General features: G+C 40.5%; 1 long non-coding RNA gene across 1 annotated transcript; it reads left to right on the forward strand.

The window, feature by feature from the left end:
* Positions 1–516: 516 nt before the first annotated feature.
* Positions 517–19,354, forward strand: LOC139082372 (uncharacterized). Its single transcript, XR_011538298.1, has 3 exons — positions 517–653; positions 15,888–16,003; positions 16,111–19,354. It is a non-coding gene; the product is annotated as an uncharacterized lncRNA (long non-coding RNA).
* Positions 19,355–22,513: the final 3,159 nt, after the last annotated feature.

The following is a 22,513-nucleotide window of genomic DNA, read 5'->3' on the forward strand; positions in this document are numbered from 1 at the left end:
ATTACAACCAAATAAAAGGGAATAGAGAGACAGTACATAAAATTGATGGCTTGCAGGAGCCTACCAATTTTTTGAGGGACTCAGACTGCTAAAATAACTGTAAGTCTGTACTAAAAATGTCTTTTAAGACTGAAAACAATTTCTTCCTCTAGCAGGAGGTGAACTGTTGGCTACGTGGAGGGCTCGCTCTTCAGCACACACCTCAGAAGTGCACAAGGGAGCCTGTCAGAAAGAAGAATTGTTGGTCATAGAGAAAAATGGACGAGGGAGTTGCCCAGAGAGAGAGCCAGGGCCATTCCCAGGACCTCCTCCACCCACAAGGCAGAGGGCCTTTACTACAGATGCCTGCCCAGACGTGGTATCCATGGCTGCTCTGTGTCTCCCGTTCTTTCCTTTTCTGGACAGGAATTTTTATGATAGTTACCCTATTGCTGTTACATTATTTATGTTGTGTGTGTGATAGAGAGAGAGAGAGAGAAAGAGAGAGAGAGAACTTGTCCTTTTGGTTCACAGATTGTTTTCCTTTTAGTTCACAGGTCGCTGGATCAAGAGATGGCATATCCAGACAAGAACTTCACATAACCCAGAAGTCCTGGACTTTGATCTGGTTGCAGCGACCAGATGGAATTGGAGGTTGTTTCCTTTGGGGAGGGGTAAGTGTGCTCTGCATTTGGAAAGAAGGAAGGAAATAGGTATTTGGTGATCAGGAGAGTAAACTATGGCAGATACTTTCTGTGTTTACTAACATCTAAATATGTACTGAATATGATGTTTATATATTCCTCACTATTTCCCAGCCTCTTTTGCAGTTCAGTTGACCATGTGACTGACTTCTGGCCAAGGGGATGTGAGCAGGAATAAGATAGGGTTAATTTTGGTCTGAAGCAGTTAGGAACTGGTGTACCTACTCCATGTTCTTTCTCTCTCCCTCATCCATGCAGCAGGAAGCAAAAGACTCAGAGGTGCTGGAGCCCCATAATAGAAGGAACCCCAAACCTGGAGGCACCCCTTAGAGGACTGCTGCCCAGGAGAGCCATATGACCTGCATCAGACATTGCTGAATAATACACGAACCTATAGGGTGTTCCCCCACTGAGTTTTGGGGTTTATTCATCAGTGTCAGCTAGAGTTAATTACTCTAATACAGATAACTACCTTGAAAGATTCTTGCAAGATTGCATGAGATAATATATGTAAAAAAAATACAGAACAGAGCCTGACAGAAAAATAAGTGGTCGACAAATGATAGTTATTTTTATATTAATCATAATTTCCCACTTTCTTCCTCTTGCAAAACTTAGCCAGCTAAATGCCAGTTGTAAATACTTCTATAAATTTAAAGTTTATAAATTGTGTGCAAATGGGCTAAGTAAATTGGAAACCAGGGGAAGATTAGTTACAGAAAGAAATGTTGAAAACAAAATTTATTCCCTGTCTTGAAAAATACATGCATTTATTAAGAAAATTGTCCAGTGGGTTACTGTCAGATTTCACAAGCAATCTTCAAAGTGGGGGATAAAAGAAGTTATAAACTCCAAGTTGCAAGTTAAGTACTCTCCTTAGCATTTAACTAGTATAAACTCCATTACCCAAACATCTGTGTTACTTTGTGTACAGAACAAGGCCATGGTCCTGACATTGACTGTTCTGGGCTGTTCCTCAGTAGAAATGGGGCAAATATCTCATAAATGCTAGTCGAGGGCTGAAAGTTCCTCTCCACTCAGGCCATGTGTTTTTCTTACTGGCTCTGAACTGCTCAAAACAGAGGTACAGTTCATATATTTTGTTTCTATCTCAGGTATTTTGAGTACTTCCCACTAGAACTGTGGCTTCCTTCATTCCACAAACTTTTAAAAGAATCAGACCCTTTTTTGTTCTTCCATTTTAAAGCAATAGCACCAGAACTTACAAACATTTGTTGAGCATTAACTATGTACGAGACGCTGTTTTATGTGCTCTGTAAATATACTAACTCATTTTGTCTTTTCAACAATCCTGTGAAATAGATACTAACATTATCCTCATTTTCTAGATGGGGAACCTAAAGCACAGAGAGGTTAAATGACTAGCTTAAGATCACACAGCCAGTAAACAGCAAAGCTAGTCTGGTTCCAGTACCTGTACTCTTCAATGCTGGTTAAACTCAATCTCCATGACAACTGAAGAGAATATGCTTACATCATATATTTTCCTTAGCATCCATTGCATTTGAGAAGAGTACAGATTACTTCTGAAAGACACTCTAAAATCTTAGAGGCAGCAGGTTGTTATTCTTGGAAGACAAGCACTTTCTTATCTGAATGTAATTATACAGTTTGAACATTTTTCACATATTAAGCTTTGTGTTCGTATAGTTGACTTTATTTCTTCTCCTTTGTGTGCGTGAAGCAGCCAAGTTTCAAATTATATCCTGAAACTGAGGTGGCTTCATCTGGATTTTATAATGAAGCCTTTGCTGAGTTCTATCAAACACGTGGAGACATCGAGGAAGAGGCCAAAGTGGAAATGAACCTGATGGGAAACTTCATCTTCCTTTTGGAAGATATTATTAAGGTTTGGAGATTGGAATCAAAGTAAATGTTCTTTATTGAGACTGGCAGGAAAGAATTTAAGCCCAGCTTCAAGGTGAAGCTGCTCCGAAGGCACTGACTCCTCCAAATTGTCAGATGGAATACAGATGCCTACTGTGTGCTCATCACAGTTGGATATCAGAGACACAGAAGGGGCAGAAGCCATTTCTTTGAGTTTGCAGTCTCCGGCTCACCTTCCATGGATTTTAGTCAGAGTGTGCAAATCTGAAGGCCCCTTTTTATTTTCTTGGTGATACGGGGTAGCAGATCAACTTATTGTAAATGGTCAAAACCAGAAAGAAAACAATTTATCTGTAGATTGCAGGATCATAGATTTGGAAAGAGCCTTAAGAGAGTTCTAATTCACTCTCTCATTCTATTCATGATCCATCTGCATAGTCTTGGTGGAAGGCTACTGCCCTTCTGCTTGATGGCTCCCTGGGACAGGAACCACAGCTTCACAAGGCAGAGAAGAATTCTCTAAGTAACTGAATATTCCTGCTCCCTCTTCCGCACGTAAAAGCCTTTACAATATCCAAGGACAACCCTGAGCCTTCCCCCTCCCCTCAACTTCATCTTCCTTTTTTCAAAGTTCAACAATTGTGGCTCTTTCCACTGCTCTTCATGCAACACGATTTCAATTAGTTTACCACCTTGGTTAGTTGCCTTCCAGTGAACCAATACCTGTATCCAGTTAGTGGCTAAATGACTCCTGAGCACTGTCGTAAGGTTACCAAGAAATCAATGATTTGAGTTACAGTCTCAGCTCTGCTATTGGCCTTGAGAAAGCCTTTTCCCACTCTTGGCCTCTGTATGTATTTATGGCCCATCTATATCACAACATTTAGAGATGTGTCACTCAGCCCTTGACTCCCTTCCTTCTGAAGGATCTTTTTTCGTGTGTTGGTCATTCACCATTTACAATCTACAGAACCAATTCCATGTCTCCCATGGCATTATTCTTGTTTTTCTAATGCCTGCTGGATCTTACTTCCTGGAGATAGTATATTCCCTTCAGAATAAATATCTCTCAAGAAAAACTATTTTCTCTCAAATCCACTCTTCCTAAGTTGCCTAATTTTGTCATTAATACCACAATCGTCTCAGGTTCTTAGGATTTTAAACATATGTCATTGCTTTTACTCTCTCTTCTACTTCCCCCGAACATTCCATCGTCAAATCCTGATTGTCCTGTCTTTGTTATATCTCTAAAATACAGCATCCTGGGGCACTTATATTATTACAATTTATGTATCCCAGTGTCTCCCTGGACTGTTGTCTATGGAATCACATTCTGAAATGTTCTGTGGGAAAGGATATAATGGTAAAGTAAGTTTGGATGATACTAATTATTTATTGGAATCTCTGTCTTAGTCTGCTCGGGCTGCCATAACAAAATGCCATTAGGTGGTGAAACAGTAGACATTTATTTTCTCACAGTTCTGGAGGCTGGAAGTCTGAGATCAGGGTGCCAGTGTGATCAAGTTCTGGTAAGGGCTCTTTTCCTGACTTTTAGATGGCTGCTTGCTCACTGTGTCCTCACATGGCAAGCAGTGAAAAAGTTGTGGTCTCTTTTCCTCTTCTTATAGTGCACTAATCCATCTTGAGGCTCTCACTCGCATGACCTAATTATCTCCCAAAGACCCCAACTCCAAATAACATCACATTAGGGGTTAGGGCTTTAACATATGAATTCTGGGGTGACACAATTCAGTCCATAGCAATCTCCAAGAAAGGTATATCATTTGGTTATTTCTATGTTAAAAACCCCCACAAAGCTTAGTGGCTTGAAACAGCAACCATTTATTATTCCTCATGAATCTGTGGATTGACTGGGCAGTTCCACTGATCTTGGTTGTACTTGACTAGGCAGTTCTCCTGGTCTTGGCAGATACTTACTCATATGTCTTGTAGTCCGCTGGCTGTTGACTGATCTGGGATGTCCTTGACTGTGACAACTGACTCTGCTCCATGTGTCTCATTCTCCAGAAGGATAGTCTGGATACGTCCTCAGGCAATTGTAAGAGTCCAAGAGAAGAAGGGGAAATATGCAAATACTTTTCAAGTTTTTGCTTGCATCATTTGCTATTGACCCATTGGCTAAAGTAAGCTGCATGCTTGAGCCCAGGGTCAGTGTTGAGAGTTTACCAAAAGACATGGATACAAGAAGGTGCAAAAAATCTGTACCATGGGTACAATCAATCTTCCACGAGGGGTTAAAATATTAAATGTTTTCCAAAGAAATGCTTGATTTAAAGAATGCTTATTTTGAGGCACACATTATAGTACAAATATTGTGCAAAGCACATTCAGGAAGAGGCTGTTCTAAGGTAATGACACTTGTGGGGAGAAGGAGAGCATTTCTTTCCCTCTGCTCACATCTCATCTTCAGCTCACTGAAGAGAAAGAGATAATACTTCTGCTTTTTCTTTCTGTAATCTTTCTTTTCTTGTCTAGTTCCTCTGTAATGCAGAAGGAGTTATAATTTACTTGGTTCAAGACAAATTTACTGGCCACAGTTCACTACTGGGTGGAGACATAGCGTTGAAAGCCTGGGGCTTTTCCAGCTGAGCTCTTTTCTGATTCTGTGGTAGACCATGGAATGACTTGTCTCATCAGGGCTTGGCAAGGACAATTCTCTTGTCTATCTTTTCACTTCCTGTGCCAGGTGAGATGTGTGATTTTCAATTTCCTGTTTCTGTATAGCAACACGGAAGCCATCTCCTCAAGAGGCAGGTGGATCCATCACTCTTTCACTCTATTTTAGACTGTTGGTTCATAGAGTTGATTAAGTAAGTGGCTTTTGGATTTGGGAGTGGGAGATGGGGAGTAGCAAAGCTCACTTTGAATTCAAATCTAGAAACCTTGTGCCTCAGCACTAAACATCAGAAAAGATCAGTTTTTCTTCTCCCTGGCCAGGGCGTGGTATGAATGGGCACTTTCAAAGCTATTAAGCATTACTTTATTCCCCACTTGGCTTCTTATTCTTATGTGCATAGTTCTCTTGGCACAGCAAAGCCCTGCCTACAAGACACTCAATGCTTTCAAGCTGTGGTCATTTATCTCACTCACAGAGTACTTATCACTTTCTGCTTTATGTCATAGTTCTTTATGTGAGTGCCTTTTTTTCATACTAAAGATTAAGTTTCTCAAAGACTGAGATTATGTCCTAAGCTTCTTTGTGACTTTCTATTATCCATGGTGTCTCACATAATATCTTGTGTTTATGTACATACTAAAAAATTGTTAAATGAAACCACATAAGGGTAAAACCATTTGAAAGCTTATGTTGTGAAAATGTGTTCAGAATTATGAAGGAAATATAAGGTATTCGTGCATGCTTTCATACATTTTTAAACAGTCATGAAGTGCTACCAGGTATAATCCTTGGGACAGGATGTTGTCATATTGTGAATTCTAACAGGAAAGACATAGACTATGTGAAATTGACATTATTACATGATGGTAGTTTATTGCCAGAATGAAAGAGGAAAATGGCAAGAAAGTCAGGAAAACATTTTTGCTTGGATTTGGTTTCCGGGATGGACAGAATCCTGGGCTCAACTTTTGGTTTGCCTTTGTGGGTAAACTTGCACCTGATTGTGGAGGGTGATTCTTTAAATTCACCAAAGGTCAAAATAAAATGTTAGAGGATAAATCTTCAAATTTATTTTAGAATTGGCTAGAACTTGAAAAAATATATTTTCATTGATGATAGTGGTTCTTTAAATTTTGCAGTGTGCTTTATGGCATAAACTTCATTTTTCAAACCAAAATACCAGACTGGAAGAAAGCTAATAAATAGTTCAATAATATGAAGAATATAGTACTTATACTTTTTAACATTATCAAAGTTTAAAGTAATTTTAGCATGAATGTGATGGGGTCTGATTGGGTAACTTCTTCTCTTGGTACCTAACTTACAATCACAAGTATAACTTCAAATGTATCGGTGAGAATTGTAGATTTACTGAAGGTTTTGTGAGGAAATGGTGGAAAAGGCTACATGACATGCTCAACAGCAAAACTTAACCCAAATTACAGGGCTGCTGTGGAGTATCTGCTTCTCTCGAATTCATGTGTTGAAACTCTGACCCAGTTGTGATGGTATTTGGAGACGGGGCCTTTAGGATGTAATTAGGTTTAGATGAGGTCAGGAGGGTAGGACCCTGTTGGTGGGATTAGTGCCCTTATAAGAAGAGACACCAGAGAGCTTGCTTCTTCTCCCTCTCTTTCCACCATGTGAGAACACAGAGAGAAGGCAGCCGTGTGCCAGCCGGGAAGAGAGGCTTCCTTGGGGAACTGAGTTGGCCATCATCTTGATCTTGGACTTCTTAGTTTCCAGAGCTGTTAGAAATAAGTTCCTGTAGTTAAAGACAGACAGTCCATAGTATTTCATTATGGCAGCCTCAACTGACTAGTACAGGGACACTATTGATAATTATACTAGGACACTAGGTGTAAACCACGACTCTCCTAGGTACACTGAAATATATGGTAACTACCCATTAGTCTTCTCTCTCTGTACATGAGTCCAGATATCCTCTTTTGTGACCTTAAAAAGTGTCTTAAATGCTCATGTCACCAGGGAAATGAAAATTAAAAACATAATGAGGTAACACTACACATCCCTATTATGGCTAAAATGTCAAAGACTGCCAGTGTCAGGAGTTGACAAGTATGTGGAGCAGCTAGAACTCTTGTACAGTGCTGGTGGGAGATTAAAACATACAGACACTTCAGAGAAGTGGGTGGAATCTTCGTATAAAGTTAGCTATACCCTTAGCATGAAACCAAGCAATTCCATTTCTAGGTTATTTACTCAAGATAAATGAAAGAATATATCTACAAGAAGTTAATACAAAAACGTTCATAGTACCCTAGTTCATGATAGCCAAAAACTAGAAACAAAATATCCATCTGTAAGTGAGTGGATAAACAATTTGAAGTCTATCCATACCATAGAACACTATTTAGCAGTAGAACCGGAAACAGTCCAAAAAGAATGAAGGGCTGATGTATGAAACAACATGGATAAATCGCAAAAACACTATGCTGAGCCAAAGAAACCAGATATGAAAAAGAGTACACTCAGTGATTCCATTTATGAGAAATTCTAGAACAGGAAAATCAATCTATAGTGACAAAGCAGATCAGTGTTTGCATGGACCTGGGTGGGAGTGGGCCTGAAAGCAAAGGGGCTGCAGGTAAGGGATCCAGGGAAATTTGGGGAAGTAATGCAACATTCTATATCTTGACCGTGGTGGTGGTTACAATGGTAGACTGTTGTCACAACTCATTGAATTATACACATAACATGGTTGCATTTTATTGCATGTGAATTTTACCTAAATTTGATTTAAAAAAGAAAAAAATATTGAAGTTAATTTCTGAAATTATCTTGAGAATTCTGACTCTTGCCTTCAGCTTGCGTATCCTCTTCAGAAAACTGAATGCTACAGTAGTAAGGCAAAAAAATTTTGACTATTAATGTTCAAACATGGCTTGTGTTGTCTTCAGTTCATTGCACCATAGATAAATGTCTGATAAATGTTAGAAAGTCTTGAACTGTACTGTGATTTGGTACTTGTTTTGAATTGTTACACATAAGCTGGTCTCATTTTTATATATTTATTTTCATATATTTACTTATCTAGGCACAAGGTTCTAAAGTAATATTTCTTTTGTCTGCTCCAGCCACTCTATCCTTGGGACTATTTTCCTGACCCACCTTTACCTGCTTTTCATTAAGCTTTCCATAGTCCTGGATTTAAATGCCATGTAATAATACAAGTCCAGCTTGGAAGTAACTATATACCAACTTAAGTGAGGATTGGTCATTAAATTATCCCAAATATAAGCTGCCAACACAACTCAAGAGATGGAGACTGGCATCTAGTGGCCAGCTGTTCAGACTCTTCGTAAAAAAACAGACCTCAAAAGCCATGCAGAAGAAACAAAGTGTGCAGGTGGCATCATTTAACTTGATGACATGACTCACTATGCTTTAGAAACTGTGTCCCCAAGAGTTTTCCATTTGAGCTATTAAAATGTCAAAGGAGAAAGTGGCTGATGGTGGGTGCTGAGGGATCTGGTTCAGTGTTTTCAGCAGGACTCAAGTCCTATAGTTGGAAGAGATCCACACCATTACTGAGCTCAGCTGCCCTCCAGGCCTGAGTTGGGACCTCGTAGAAAGTTGTCAACAACAGAGTTCCTCCAGGCCACCTGTTCTTGGCCCACTCTGATGCTACCAGCTTTCCTGGCTTTTGCTCACTGACTTAGATCCAGCTCTTCACCCAGCCCCGTGGACTGAGAACAGAGCCTGGGGCCACCAGGGCTGGGATGATTTCCAAGAATTAGTTTCCAGGTATTTCACACCTTCTTTTGTAAGCTCCTCTTTACACCTCACTCCTGCCTCTAGAGCGATCCTCAAACAGAAGGATCATAGAGTTATTTTACCAGCCAAGGTTTCTCAAAAACTGAGGCTCAGAGCTAGTACATGATATTCCCAATGACAGCTGCTGATGCCAGGTTGAGAACCCGTGTTCTCTAGATCCTGAACTTTCTTTCAAGGTAAGTGTTCTTTACCTTACACGCAGATTCAGCAGTATGCCTACATAACCCCAGGGTGTGGTTTGAATGATTTCAGAGGAAAGGCCCCTGATCCAAAAATAGCTCCTTAAAAATGCTATTTGAGTGCTTTCTATTTGAATTGACTCCCACAAGTTGCAAGTCACTCTGGAAGGATTTTCTGAGCCTCCTAGACCAGGTTAGAACCCCTCACTATCACCCTGAGCTGTTAGCTCCTGGAATGCCCTGTCTGCTAATTGTTAATATCCCACTCCAGTGAAGACAGGGATTATAGTCTGTCTTGTTCACCAATGGACAAGCCTGTCACACACTAGCAAGTCACTCACTAAATACTGAACTGATTAGTCCTTCTATCAGTCGTTTGTGCTTCAGCAAAAATGAGGTTAATAACAGAGTTGCTTTTCTAATAATAAAAAACCTAGCCTCTCTAAATGTATGGGAGTATGATTTGGAGGAAGGAGAGAGGGAGGAAGCATGCTTGACCTTTAAGCAGAAGTTGAGGTTCAAATACCAGAGGGTCTGTGCTCTCGTTGTATAACCTGGCAGAACCCTGAGGCTCTCTGAGTCTCAGCTTCTTGATCCTCAGAAGGGAAGTATCTGTTACCAGACACAAGCTGTTTGAAGAATTAAATGAAATAATGCAAGTGCAATCTAGAATAAGCTGTATTTGTTAACCAAATTGTGACGGTCTCTTGTGCCATACATTTTAAGAACTGACAGTGTGAATCACAACTTTGAACAGTCTAAAAGAGTGCTTCTCAAGCTGTAATGTTGTGCATAGAAATAACTGGTGTGGTAGGCAGAATTCAAAGATGACCTCCCAGCCTCCCAAAGATGTCCCACTCTGTGATAATTGTAAGTTACAATAAGACATAAATATTTGGTCTTCATCCCGGTTACTGGCACAGAGCTTCTAAAACCTTTGGAATTTCCTAAGTGACAGGAATGATAAAAGTGTCTTGATATTCGTAACAAACCCCTTTCAAATACATCTGAGTTTATGTTAATGAGGTGACTTTTGGAAAGCATCTAATGATGGGACCTGGTTGTTAGGGGAACCAATCATGTGATTGGAGGGTTGGAACTCTCAGTCCCACCCCCTGACCTCCCAGGAGAGGAGAGGGACTGAAGGTTGCATCAATCTCCAATGGCCAATGACTTAATCAATCATTCCTGTATAATGAAGCCTCCATAAAACTCGAAAGAATGAGGTTTGGAGAGCTTCCTGGTTGACGAACACAGTGGGTAGCATGCCTGGAAAGGGCATGGGAGCTCTGTGCCCCGTTCTGCATAACTTACCCTATGCATCTCTTTCATCTGGCTGTTCTTGAGTTATAACCTTTCCTAATAAACCAGTAATCTAGTGAAGAAAATATTTCTCTGAGTTCTATGAGCTGCTCTAGCAAATTAATTGAACCCGAGGAGGAGGAGGTCTTAGGGATCTCCGATCTATAGCCAGTTGGTCAGAAGCACAGGTGACAAAGTGGACTTATGATTGGGATCTAAAGGGTGGAGGTGCAGTTTCGTAAGGCTGAGCTTTTAACCTGTGGGATCTGACGCGATCTCCAGGTAGACAGTGTCAGAATTGAGTTAAATTTGTGGGACACCTGGTCAGTGTTTGCTGAGAATTGGAGAAGAGCTTGGTGATGTTGGAAAAAAACATGTCATACACCTTAATCCCTGGAACCTGTGAACGTGGTGAGAGATCACTTTGATGATTGTGTTTCATAGTATGGCGCCGTTGACCTTAAGAGAGGGAGATGATCTTGATGGGCCTTGTCTGATCACATGGGCCCTTTAAAGCAGAGCTTCCTCTGGCTGTTTGGTGGCAACACTGAATGTTAGGTTCCAAGGAAGTGAAGGATTCAACATGTTGTTGCTGCTCTGAATTTGGAAGAGGCCATGTGAGAAGCACTGTGAATGCTGGTGGCCTCTAGAGATAGAGAGGACCCCAGCTCACAGCTAGCAAAGAAGCAAGGATCTCAGTCAGACAACCACAAGGAAACGAATTCTGCCGAAATCTGAATGAGCTTGAAGCAAATTCTTCCTCAGGACCCTCAGATAAGAGTGGCCTGGCCAATACCTTGATTTTGGGCTCATAGTAATCTGAGTATGAAATTTGCCTCCAGCTCACCCCTCCCTAACTTCTGACCTACAGAACTGTGAGCTAATAAATGAGTGTTGTTTTCAGTCACTAAGTTTGTGGTAATTTGTTATGTAGAAATAGAAAACAAATATACCTGAAGCTCTTGATAAAATGACCCTTCAGATTAAGTAAGTCTTGCATGGAGCCTGAGATTCTGCATTTCCAGCAAGCTCTGAAGGTGGTGTCAATGCTGCTGGTCTGGAGATTAAATTGGGAAGCAACACCCTAAAGAACATACGCATTACAGTAAAGTTGGTCAAAATCTTTTTTCTGCCAACATTATGCCATTTACGAAATAAATGAATTCTTACTATTTAGATAGCCATGTGTTTTTTTTTTTCCTGACAGTCTTTTTCCTAGGATCATTGTTGTAGTTTGCCTATTTTACAAATTCAGTTGTCTCTCCAGAGTGTAATGTGCTGAAATGGAGAGAGCAAGGGCTTTGGGCGGCCTTCATGTAGGGTCAACTTCTGCCTCCCTCTTCATTAGTGGTATGGCCATGGATAAATTATCTAATGTCCGGGAACTTCAGTTTCCCCATACTGATGGGCCTCTACAGCCTTTCTCACAGGGGATGATGGTTAATCTTGTGTCTCAACTTGGCGAGGCTATGGTGCCAGTTGTTTGTTCAAATACCAGTCTAGATGCTGCTGGAAAGGGATTTTGTAGATAAGATTAACATCTACTCAGTTGACTTTTAAGTAAGGGAGACTAGCTTTGATAATATAGGTGGCCCTCATCCAATCAGTTGAAGGCCTTCAGAGGAAAAACTAAGGTTTTCTAGAGAAAAAGAAATTTTGCTCCAGATTGTAACGTAGAAATTCCGACAGAATTTCCATGTTGCCAGCCTGCCCTACAGATGTTGGATTTGGCATTCCCTAATCACGTGAGCCAATTCCTTAAAAAAAAAATTATGCATATATATGTGTATAGAGAAATATATAGAGAAAAAATATATACTTTCATATATATCTACATATATATAAATACACACACATGTATGTATCTCCTTTGGCTCTGATTCTCTGGAGAACACTGATACACAGGGGTTAAGGGGAATCTTGGCACACTGGAGGCATTAATAAATTTTTATTATTATTTTTAATCTGTATCTCTCCATAGTGTTGTAAAATAGAGGGAAAAAATTTGTGACAGGATTCATACATATGGATTCCCATATTTCATCCTTCTTATTTACTTGGTCATATCTATTGGTGATGTGCCTAATGCTTTTTCCTATTCCAAGGGTGGGTGGTGGTGGAGATTCAGCAGGTTTCAATAGTTACAGATGATGGAGATGATTATCATTGACAGAAATAGCCAAATTGGGGATCAAGTTATAATCCTTCTGTGGAGGGAACCTGAAAGCAGTTGCTGGGGGCGATGGGCAGGAAGGAAGCACTTCTCCTGGAATCACACCAGGACCACAATGACCATGGTGCTAGTGTCTCCCCTTTGAAGTTATGTCTCAGATTATCCACATCTGCCTTCCAATGGGCTCATCAACAGCTTTTGCAGACTGAGGAAACCAAGGGTTGGTTGGCACTTCTGAATGTGGAGAGAAGAATCACTTCATGTAAGAGGAAATCGGAAGTGCCCAGATTGAAAAATAGCAGTAATCTTGTGTATTGTTTAGTTTTTACAGCGTAACAAGTGATTTCACTTCCATTATCTTATCTAAATTTTACAAGTAGAGTACTGTTATCTCCGTTTAGATATGAAGGCATGGAGGAGCTAAGACTTCCTGTTTCTCTATGCAAGCTTTCTCAACAAGCCAAATGCAGAGCCCAATCTGTCTGCTCTTAGGAACAGTCCCTTTTCCTCTACAGTAGCCATCTTGCTATGCTATAGGTGCGTACCAACAGGTTGCAAAAATCACTGGGATCTAGGGTAACAGAAACTCTTCTTAGATCTTTCCTCCTGTGGTGAGTGGAGAAACATAACAATTAGAGAGAAACTCTTGGGGCATGGAGCCCTTCAGTGTTGGAGTCATTTTAAGGTGACTCAGGGCGGGAAGGAGAGGGTGGAGTTGGAACGGAGGATGGGAACTGGAAAATGCATAACAAAGCTAAGTTTATTAGTGCTTAAGAATGAGTTCAGTTATGTTAGGAGGAGGATTACAAATACTTAATGTGGACCAGGCAAGGATTTTCAGAAAGAAAATAATTCTCTTGGTGGTGAGGTACATTTAGTTTCACATAACCTGGAGAACTCAAACTCTAATGCTTTTGGGGGCTAGGAAAATGAAGACAAGTAAGTGAGCTGGCTGTTCACAGGACAGTGGAGAGTCAAGGCTACTCTGGAGAACTGGAGAGTCTGGCCAAACAAGACATATGCAGGCCAAGTTTTTGAGGACACTAGTTTCCTATCCCAATCTCTAGCACCAAATAGTTACAAGCTCCCCAGTCATAAGGTAAGAGCTCATGTCTGCTCTTCCTGGGGATATTGGAAGACAGCCAGCTGGAGCCCAGCTCTTTCCTTTAAGTGGGAAAAGGAGACAAACCTATGACATTGAGTGGATGACCATTGCTGCAGAATTTTGCCCAAGATGAGAAGGAATCCCAGGGGACTGAGGCTTAAGCAGTGAAAGCTCATTACCTCTATGGTTTCAAAGAGTGGAGTGGCTTAACCAGGCCAAGAGTTCAACTCCTGACTCTTTCTCCTACCCCTCCATTCAGCGCCCCAGATTCTGATCTCCAACTTTCTCCAGCTTTGACACAATTTTCTAAACTCTTTTGGATTTAAGCCTTTATTGGTGTCAGTGTCCACTCAGGCCTGGGGAAGGTAGTAGAGGCAGTGTCCTGAATAGGTGTCTGATATTCTCCTTCTGTACTGGCTTGAATAGCATCCCCCCAAAATTCATGTCCAGCCAGAACCTCAGAATGTGACTTTTTTTTTGGAAATAGGCACTTTGCAAATGTAAGGATCTTAAGTCAAGGATCTTGAGATAAGGAGATCAAACTGGATTATCCACGTGGGCCTTAACTCCAATAACAAGTGTTCTTATAAAAGACACACAGAGAAGAGATATATAGAGAACAAGAGGAGACCATGTGATGATGGAGGCAGAGATTGGAGTGATGTGGCTATGAGCCAAGGGTTACCTGGAGCCACCAGAAGTTTGAAGAGGCAAGGAACAGATTCTCCCCTAGAACCTTAAGAGGGAGCATGGTCCTGCTGACACCTTGGTCTCAGACTTCTGGTCTCCAGAACTGTGAGAGAATAAATGTTTGTTGTTTTAAGTCACCCAGTTATGGCAGCCCTAAAAAGAACACACTCCCTTCGTGGTCCTCACAGCCAGCAGCCCCGAGCTCTGTCTGGATGTCTGGGCAGTAGGAGGCATCACCTGCTGAGAGATAAACCAACTGAAAGAACAGTGAGAAGAATTCCCTCTCAAACTGTCTGTGTTCAAATAGTAACTCCACTGCTTGCTAGCTGTGTGACTTTGGGCAAGCCACTTCATACCACTGGGCTTCAGTTTCCTCATCCTCAAAAGGAGGACAATAGGAAGACTGCCTCATAGAATGGGTCAGGAGAGGCCAGGGTATGCCGCTGTAACAAACAACCCCCAGATCTCAGTGGTTTACAACAGCAGAGATTTATATCTCTCTGACACTCCATCTTCACGGTGGCTTGGCTGGGGGCTCTGCTCTGCCTTGTGAAAAGCTCATTGTTATAATTACCTAACTTGTTTTTATAAAGTTAAGAAAAGAAAAAACTGGACCTCTAGTTATCTATGTGACCTTGAGAAACATGCTTGATCTCTCTGAACCTCAGTATCTTTATCACCGAAATCAAGACTGTATTGTAGGGTTGAGGCAACAATAAAATGTGTGAGAAACTGCTTCTTGATGGAGCAGTTGGCACCGTGGCAGTGAAAAGAGGGAAAAGAGGGCTCTGAGGGGGTTTGGCCATCAAATGCGTTCAGCCTGGAAGGTGCATGCATCGCTTTTGCTTACAACTCGTTAGTCAGAACCTGTCCCATGACCTTGTGCGACCACAGGGGTTCAGGAAATGCCTGGAAGGTAGACAGCTGAGAATATTGGTGAGCATACTTAGTGGCTAATTCATAGGGCAGTTGGGAGAATAAAATGAGTCAATACCGGTAACACCCTTAGAACAGTGCCTGACACAGGGTAAGTGCTCAGGGGTGTTTGTTAAATAAGCTTTTTCATTCCCGGAGCACACTCCTGTGGGACAGAAGAGTCAGGGGCTTGGCTGGTTGTGTTAAGGAACAGCGAAAAAGGCAATTCTAGGACTGCTTCTCCTGTGCCTGTGGTCCTGCCACAGGGTCATGAGGCTGCCTACCATGGGACCTTCGCCATGTTCTTCCCTTTTCTATGCCCTAAACTCCTCTCCCAGTGCGATGGCAGAGTTAGGGAGCATGGCCTCCGGGGCGCCTCTCAAATGGGAGGCAGTTCAGGGTTCAGGCAGTGGACGAGGTCCTCAGACTCTTGGGGGAGGATATGAGATTTTGAAAGTTTTGTAAAGAAAACAGCGAGAAAAAAACCCAGAAGTCAGAGCTATCCTCAAGCAGAGAGGGATCCCCCATGAATGGCTAACTATTCACATTTGTACAGGTTTGCATTGGAGCCCAAGTCCAGAGAAGGCTGAAGTCTGAATTCCTGTGCAGACCGTGGACCATATCATCACAGGGTGGGCCTCCTGTGTTGCCTGACCTGGCTGGCTCTCCAAGGTGATTTGCCCTTTGGCCTATATTTGCTTTCAGTCAATAATGTCTTTGATTTCAAAAGTATTATTCACTGAATTTGAATACTTGTGTTCTCAATTTTTTTCCCTAAGAATAACTTCCCTCCACTTATCTGAAGTCACGTGGATGTTGATCAAGGACGATGGCTGTGCCTGTAACATGAGAGGAGTGGGCTGCTGATCCGAAAGGGGGAGAAGCTCAAGTTCGTTTTCTCAAAAGAACTGCCAGAAGAAATCCCATTTTCATTAATCAAGGGACAACTACATGGCAGGTACTGTTCTAGGAGCTGGGGACTTGGCAGTGACCATGACAGCCCTTGTACCTTAGTCTTCTCCGCAGTGGCGGAGAGGGAGGTTGGGAGACACCAGCGTGTATGTGGAAGTCCATGAATTCATGTGGCATTCTATTTTCACTATTGCAGAGAGCAGTCTATTAAACTCAAATTTGGCCAGAAACTTGCGATTCTTTGGTAGGTTCATCCTGACATAACTATGATAAATTAGGGACCCCTTTGAACTTTTAAATAAGAAATATTAATCATGTATTTGTCTCTTTACTCATTTGGCAAATACTTACCAACTACCCACCTGGTAGCAGTCTCTGTCCTAGACACTAGACACAAGGATGCACAAAATAAACAAGGTTCTGCTCTCCCAGAATGGATGTTCCAAAGGTCAGAGGCATATCCTAAAGGGGAAGTGAACAAAGACCATATTCCACCAATTCTTAGATGTGTATTTTTAAAGTTGCCATCATAAGAATAGAACTAAAAAATGTAGCACACTTACATATATATGTACACACAATGTATCCTGGTACATGTTTACAACCAGATCCACAAACAAGCAAACAAGACCTTGCTTTGTAGCATTTACTGATTTTCATGGCGTAAATACTCCCCCTGCAGCCAATTCTAAGCTATCAGTGTGATGTCACCGAACATGGAGTGTGGAGTTGGGGACAGGTGCAATAAGTATAACTAAACACCAAGAGCATAGATAATAGTAAAATGCAGCGAAACGACGAAGATGTAATGAGTTTTGCATGTTTATTACCTTTATTTTTAATATAATTTAATTTTAAGTTGATAGAATTTAATTTTAATAATGGTTGTGTTAACAATGGGCTCACAGGAATTTAAAAATGAGATCTCATGAGCCAGTGGGCTGTCGTTAACATGCCACTGACATACATATATATGCATACATTTGCACATATAGATGCATATGGACATACATTTTGGGAATCGTGAGTGTGCACTGATGGAAACCTCTGACTCCAACCTGGGTGCTTGTTCTTGCCTCCCCGGTTCCATGTTTAAATTTCCCTTCTTCCTCAGTTTGAACCCTGGATCCCAACAACATCAATGACACATTACTCATTTGCTCAGTCCTGTTAGATAACCAAAGTAGTTTTAAAATTGCTTCACCCACACCACTGGGAAAAGCAAACCTGCCATGAGGAATTTAGTTGTCCCCAGTCCTCAACGCCACTCAAGACTAAAGGTACACAGTGACATACTGCGTCACGGTTATTGGGATCAGTCCCCATCAGTATGGTTTTCGTATTCATTTTAAACACATTTGGGTTTGCTTATTTTAGTTTGTTTTCTGTTTTAGGTTTTCTTTTTTCTGACCCATTATTGTTGATTTAAGATTATTTTAAAAATATGTAGAACGTGAACTTGCTTCTGAAAGTCAAATCTATGCATTGGAGAAATGTCTCTCACTCCTGCATTCCTTCTACCCTGTTCACCCTCCCCCGACTTGAGTATTTTCTGCTTATCCTTCCTGCATTTCTTTTTTTAAAGATAATCAGATATATGTTTGTTTCTTACTTCCTCTTCTTTTTTATACAAAAAGACAGGCTTTTTACGTGTTGCTTTCATCATTTAACACTATTTTCTGGAATTCTCTCCATATCAATTCTTAGAGCTCCTCCTCATTCTTTTTTTCAGCTGCATAGTACTCCATTATATGTATATATTATATTTTATTCAACCAAGATCCTATATTGGACATTTAAGTAGTTTCTAATATTTTTAATTATAAATAAAGCAATAAGTAATGACATGCATATGTATTTCATACTCTTGGAAGTATATGTTTGGAGTAAATTCCTAAATTTGGGATTGCTGGGTTGATGGATAAATGCTTTATGCTAGGATTGTTTTTTCAGATATTACCAAGTTCCCCTCTCTAGAAGATGTATCATTCTGCATCCCCTCTATCATTGAATGAGGGTACCAGTTCCCCTACAGTCTATCATATTTCCATCCTTGGAGTGAAAAAATAAAAAAAAAGACTGGATTTGACATCTGGGAGCCTTGGATTTAAGTCAAACCTCTGGTTTTTACCACCTGTATCAATTTAGGAACCCCCCTGTGCAAGCCTCAGTTTGCTTATCTAGAAAATGGAGATGGCAGTTGCAGGACCGAGGAGGAGGTGCAGTGTGTCAGACAAAGCTTTTGTACCAGACAAGGAATGTACTAATGTTACTTGCTTATACTGTGATTTTTGTTAGTTTACATTAATCTTGATTAAGATAAGCTTCAAAAACAAGAATTCTGGCAATTCAAGTTTCCACATAAACAGGAGTCTCTTTACTTATGGTTTTACAGAATGTAGATGATAGGGCTGCCAGATAAAATACAAGACACACAGTTAAATTTGAATTTCAGATAACAAATGAATAATCTTTTAGTTTAAGTATGTCTCAAATATTGCACAGGGCCTACTTATACTAAAAATGTATTTTTACTTTTACCTGAAATTCAATGGGGCATTCTATATTTTTATTTGTTAAATCTGGCAACCCTATGATGGGGATGGGAGAATAAAGATTTCTAAGTGAAATGTCATGTACTTGATCCAAGATTGTTAAAAATCAAAATTCAATGTCCATCGATGGATGACTGGATAAACAAAATGTTGTATATACATACAGTGGAATGTTATTCAGCTTTAAAAAGGAGTGAAATTTGGATACAATCTACAACGTGGATGAATCTTGAAGATATCATGCTAAGTGAAAGAAGCTAGACACAAAAGGATAAATATTGTATGATTCCACTTATACGAGGTACTCAGAATAGTCAAATTCATAGAGACAGATAGTAGAATAATGGTTCCCTGGGGCTGGGGGAGGCAGAATGGGGAGTTAGTGTTGAATGGATATGACGTTTCAGTTGGGGATGATGAAAAAGTTCTGGAGATGGATGGTGGTGCAGGTCGCACAGCGTGAATGTACTTAATGCCACCGAACTACAACCTTAGAAATGGTTAAAATAGTAAATTTCATGTGTATTTTACCATAATAAAAAAAGTAAAAATTCAAGGGTGAGTTACTTCCCTTCTCTGGTTCTCAGTTTTCTCATCCACAAAATAGGCCACTAGACCAGTGAGGAAAGATTGAAATAGAGCATCCTGGCCTGCCTCAGAGTCACCCATGGTCTTGTTGAGAAGACAAGCTCCTCCTCAACCTCCTCCCCTGCACCTGGACTTCTAATTCAGAAGGATTCAGATATGGTCAGGCAGCCTACAGTTTATTAAGCTTTTCAGGCACACTCTAAGCAGCAGAAGAGTCTCCATTCACCAGAAGAATCTAGACACTTTAAAGGACTTCAGGAGCTAAAATAATTAACAGATCTCACTGAATTCCTGTGTTCACACAAAGTTTCCTCCTTCTGGAAGAAATATTTTTGGATGTTTTTGAAAAAGTTCAAAGCTGTTGGAATTCAACCCAAACACAAAGTCAAAGGCTTAAATAAAATATGTCTAGGTTGATTTCCTGCCCTGGCATAGATTTTATTAATCCATATTTTTCTTCTTTATCTTTCAACTTTCCTCTTGTATACTTTGCATATTTTCCCCCTGAAGTTTTCAGCTTTAACTTCAAACTTAGTTCTTTGAGAAACTCTGCCACACACAATATTGATCTATGTCTTATTTGTCCCTTTTGTCGGAGAGAGAATGTAATTTCCAACCTAGGTGTTAATCTGTGGATTAAAGAGGATTTCAAATTGTCCTTAGGGAAAAGGTATAGAATATTCATTACTGGAAGAAAGAAAGAACAACAAATTTACAGACTTTTAAAAATGACTTTTCAGTAAAAACCATCCCTTCCTGCACTTTAGAATTCCAAAGTTGTCTCACTGGTTTGTATTAAGACACTTAATAAAAATCACTGCTGTATGGGCTTCCACGGTCCAAAATGGGTAATCAAAGCAAGCTGCCCCATCTTATAAGGCCTTTTTCCCTTGTTTTACAGGATATAGCGTTGTCGGCCCTGCCTGGTCTATAAACAAGGCTCCTCAGGTCAACCTGGGAGTAGAAATTCCAAAAGCACGGCTAATTCTCTCATTCATCACAGCAAAATCATGAAAAACCATTTATTAAGAGCTTAAATGACTCTGGGAAAGGAAGCATGTAATATGATTGTTTATACTAGTCAGTGTATATAAAATAAATTTTTCTCAAGAGTGGTTGGAGAGGGAGCTGGGGAGTGCTTGTAGCGAGTAAGAGTGTCGATTTTGGAGACAGACTGTGTTTAAATTCTAGCTCTGCTTTTACTAATTGTGTGATTTTAATAAACCTACTCAACCTCTTTGTAAGAGATGGATAACAATCCCTACAATTAGCTCTGTAGCTGCTGCCAAGGTGCAAAAGGCAGTTAATAATCCCTACAATAATAATAATAATAACTATTATTTTAACAGCAAGTCCTTACATAGCCCCCACTCTGTGTCAGCTGCTGTTTGAAGCACTTCATATTTAATAATTGAATCTCCTTTACAATCCCGTGAGGGAAGTTCAGCTCTTATTATTATCTTACAAATGAGGAAACCGAGTCACATTATGAGGGTTAAGCAGTGTCACTAGAATGGAAGCTCTCTGAAGGTAAGGACTTTTGTTCCTGCTCCGTTTCCTTCACTGCTGTGGCACTAACCCTTAGAATAGTGCCTGGTACCCAGTGGAAGCTTAATGAACTCATTGAATAAACACATGCTTAAACATCTAGTAGTGCCCAATAATTGGCCGGCCCCATCCACCCCAATGTCTACTGGGCTCTGGTTGTCTGGTATTCATTGAACAATTACTCTATGCCATGCATAGAGCTAAGTGCTTACATTTATTACTTCATTTAATTCTCACCGTAATTTTGTACAAGTGGTAATTATTTCTCCCATTGTGCAGATGTGGTTAGTGGGGCCCATAGAGAGTCTTACTTGCAAGATCACACTCTTAACAAGAGGCACAGCCAGAATTCAAAATCAGGTCTGTCTGACCTGGGAGTTCATGTTCTCAATTACCATGCATATACTCTACAAAGTTTTTGTCTTTGAGGTTTAAAAAAGAAAACAGAACTCAACAGAGACAAACATAGCTAAGCATTTATGGGAGAAGATGTTTAGCTACTTTTCAATTTGATAGCAGCACATTCTCTTCCTTTTCTTTTTGCAGCTCAGCTCTCATTTCAGCAGGTTATGCAAAGCCCTTCAATGACTACACATGGTCCTTGGCATGATGTTCAAAATCCTTAGCGTGATGTTCCAGGCTCGTCATAAAGTAGCCATAACTCATTGGCATGTTGTTGGTGGTCGGTAGATATTTGTTGCATGAATGTACCTATTCACTCAGTGAACTGATTTCTCAGTTTCCCCATACGTAGCCATGGTGAAATTAGGTCTGCCTTGAAAGTATTGCATTCACCTTGCATCCCTCAAGGTGACCAAGACAGGGCCTTGGGGATAGCAGACTTTTATTATCATTTGTTGAAAGAATGACAAATTTCAAAACTCTTAATGTTCAGCTGTGTTCTGATAGTAATCAAGGTGATTCATTCATTCATTTATTTGGTATTTATTGAAACAATATATTTCATATTCTGTACTTCATAGTAGAAATCAAGGGATGAATAAAATACTATGATCATAATCTATTTTCTTAGAGTTATTGTGAGGAAGAATTAGCTAAATAATAAGCTTTAAAAAAAACCCCGCAAAGTTGAACTTAAAAAAACTAGGGGCTGGCCCAGTGGCATAGTGGTTGGGTTTGTTCACTCTGCTTCAGCAGCCTGGGGTTTGCAGGTTCGGATCCTGGGCATGGACCTAGCACTGCTCATCAGGCCACACTGTGGCAGCATCCCACGTAAAACAGAGGAAGCTTGACACACGTGTTAGCTCAGCGACAATCTTCCTCAAGCAAAAAGAGGAGGATTAGTAACAGATGTTAGCTCAGAGCCAATCTTCTTCACAAAAAACACAAAACACAAAACACTTTAAAAAGCCCTAAAAGAGAGACATGCATATACGGTGAGAGATTCCAGCAATTCTGTTGTTTCTTCATGATATTTCTTCCTAACTGTATGGTTAAAGCATTTTCTGGGCAAGAACTCCTTAATTCCCAGAATAGTTCAATCAAGACCATTCAAACAGCATTTCTAGCTTCTGTACTCTACTGATTGTGTTTGCAGTTACATAAAGGAGGGAAATTG

The sequence above is a fragment of the Equus przewalskii genome, chromosome 3 (assembly GCF_037783145.1).
Source record: "Equus przewalskii isolate Varuska chromosome 3, EquPr2, whole genome shotgun sequence".
NCBI lineage: Eukaryota > Metazoa > Chordata > Mammalia > Perissodactyla > Equidae > Equus > Equus przewalskii.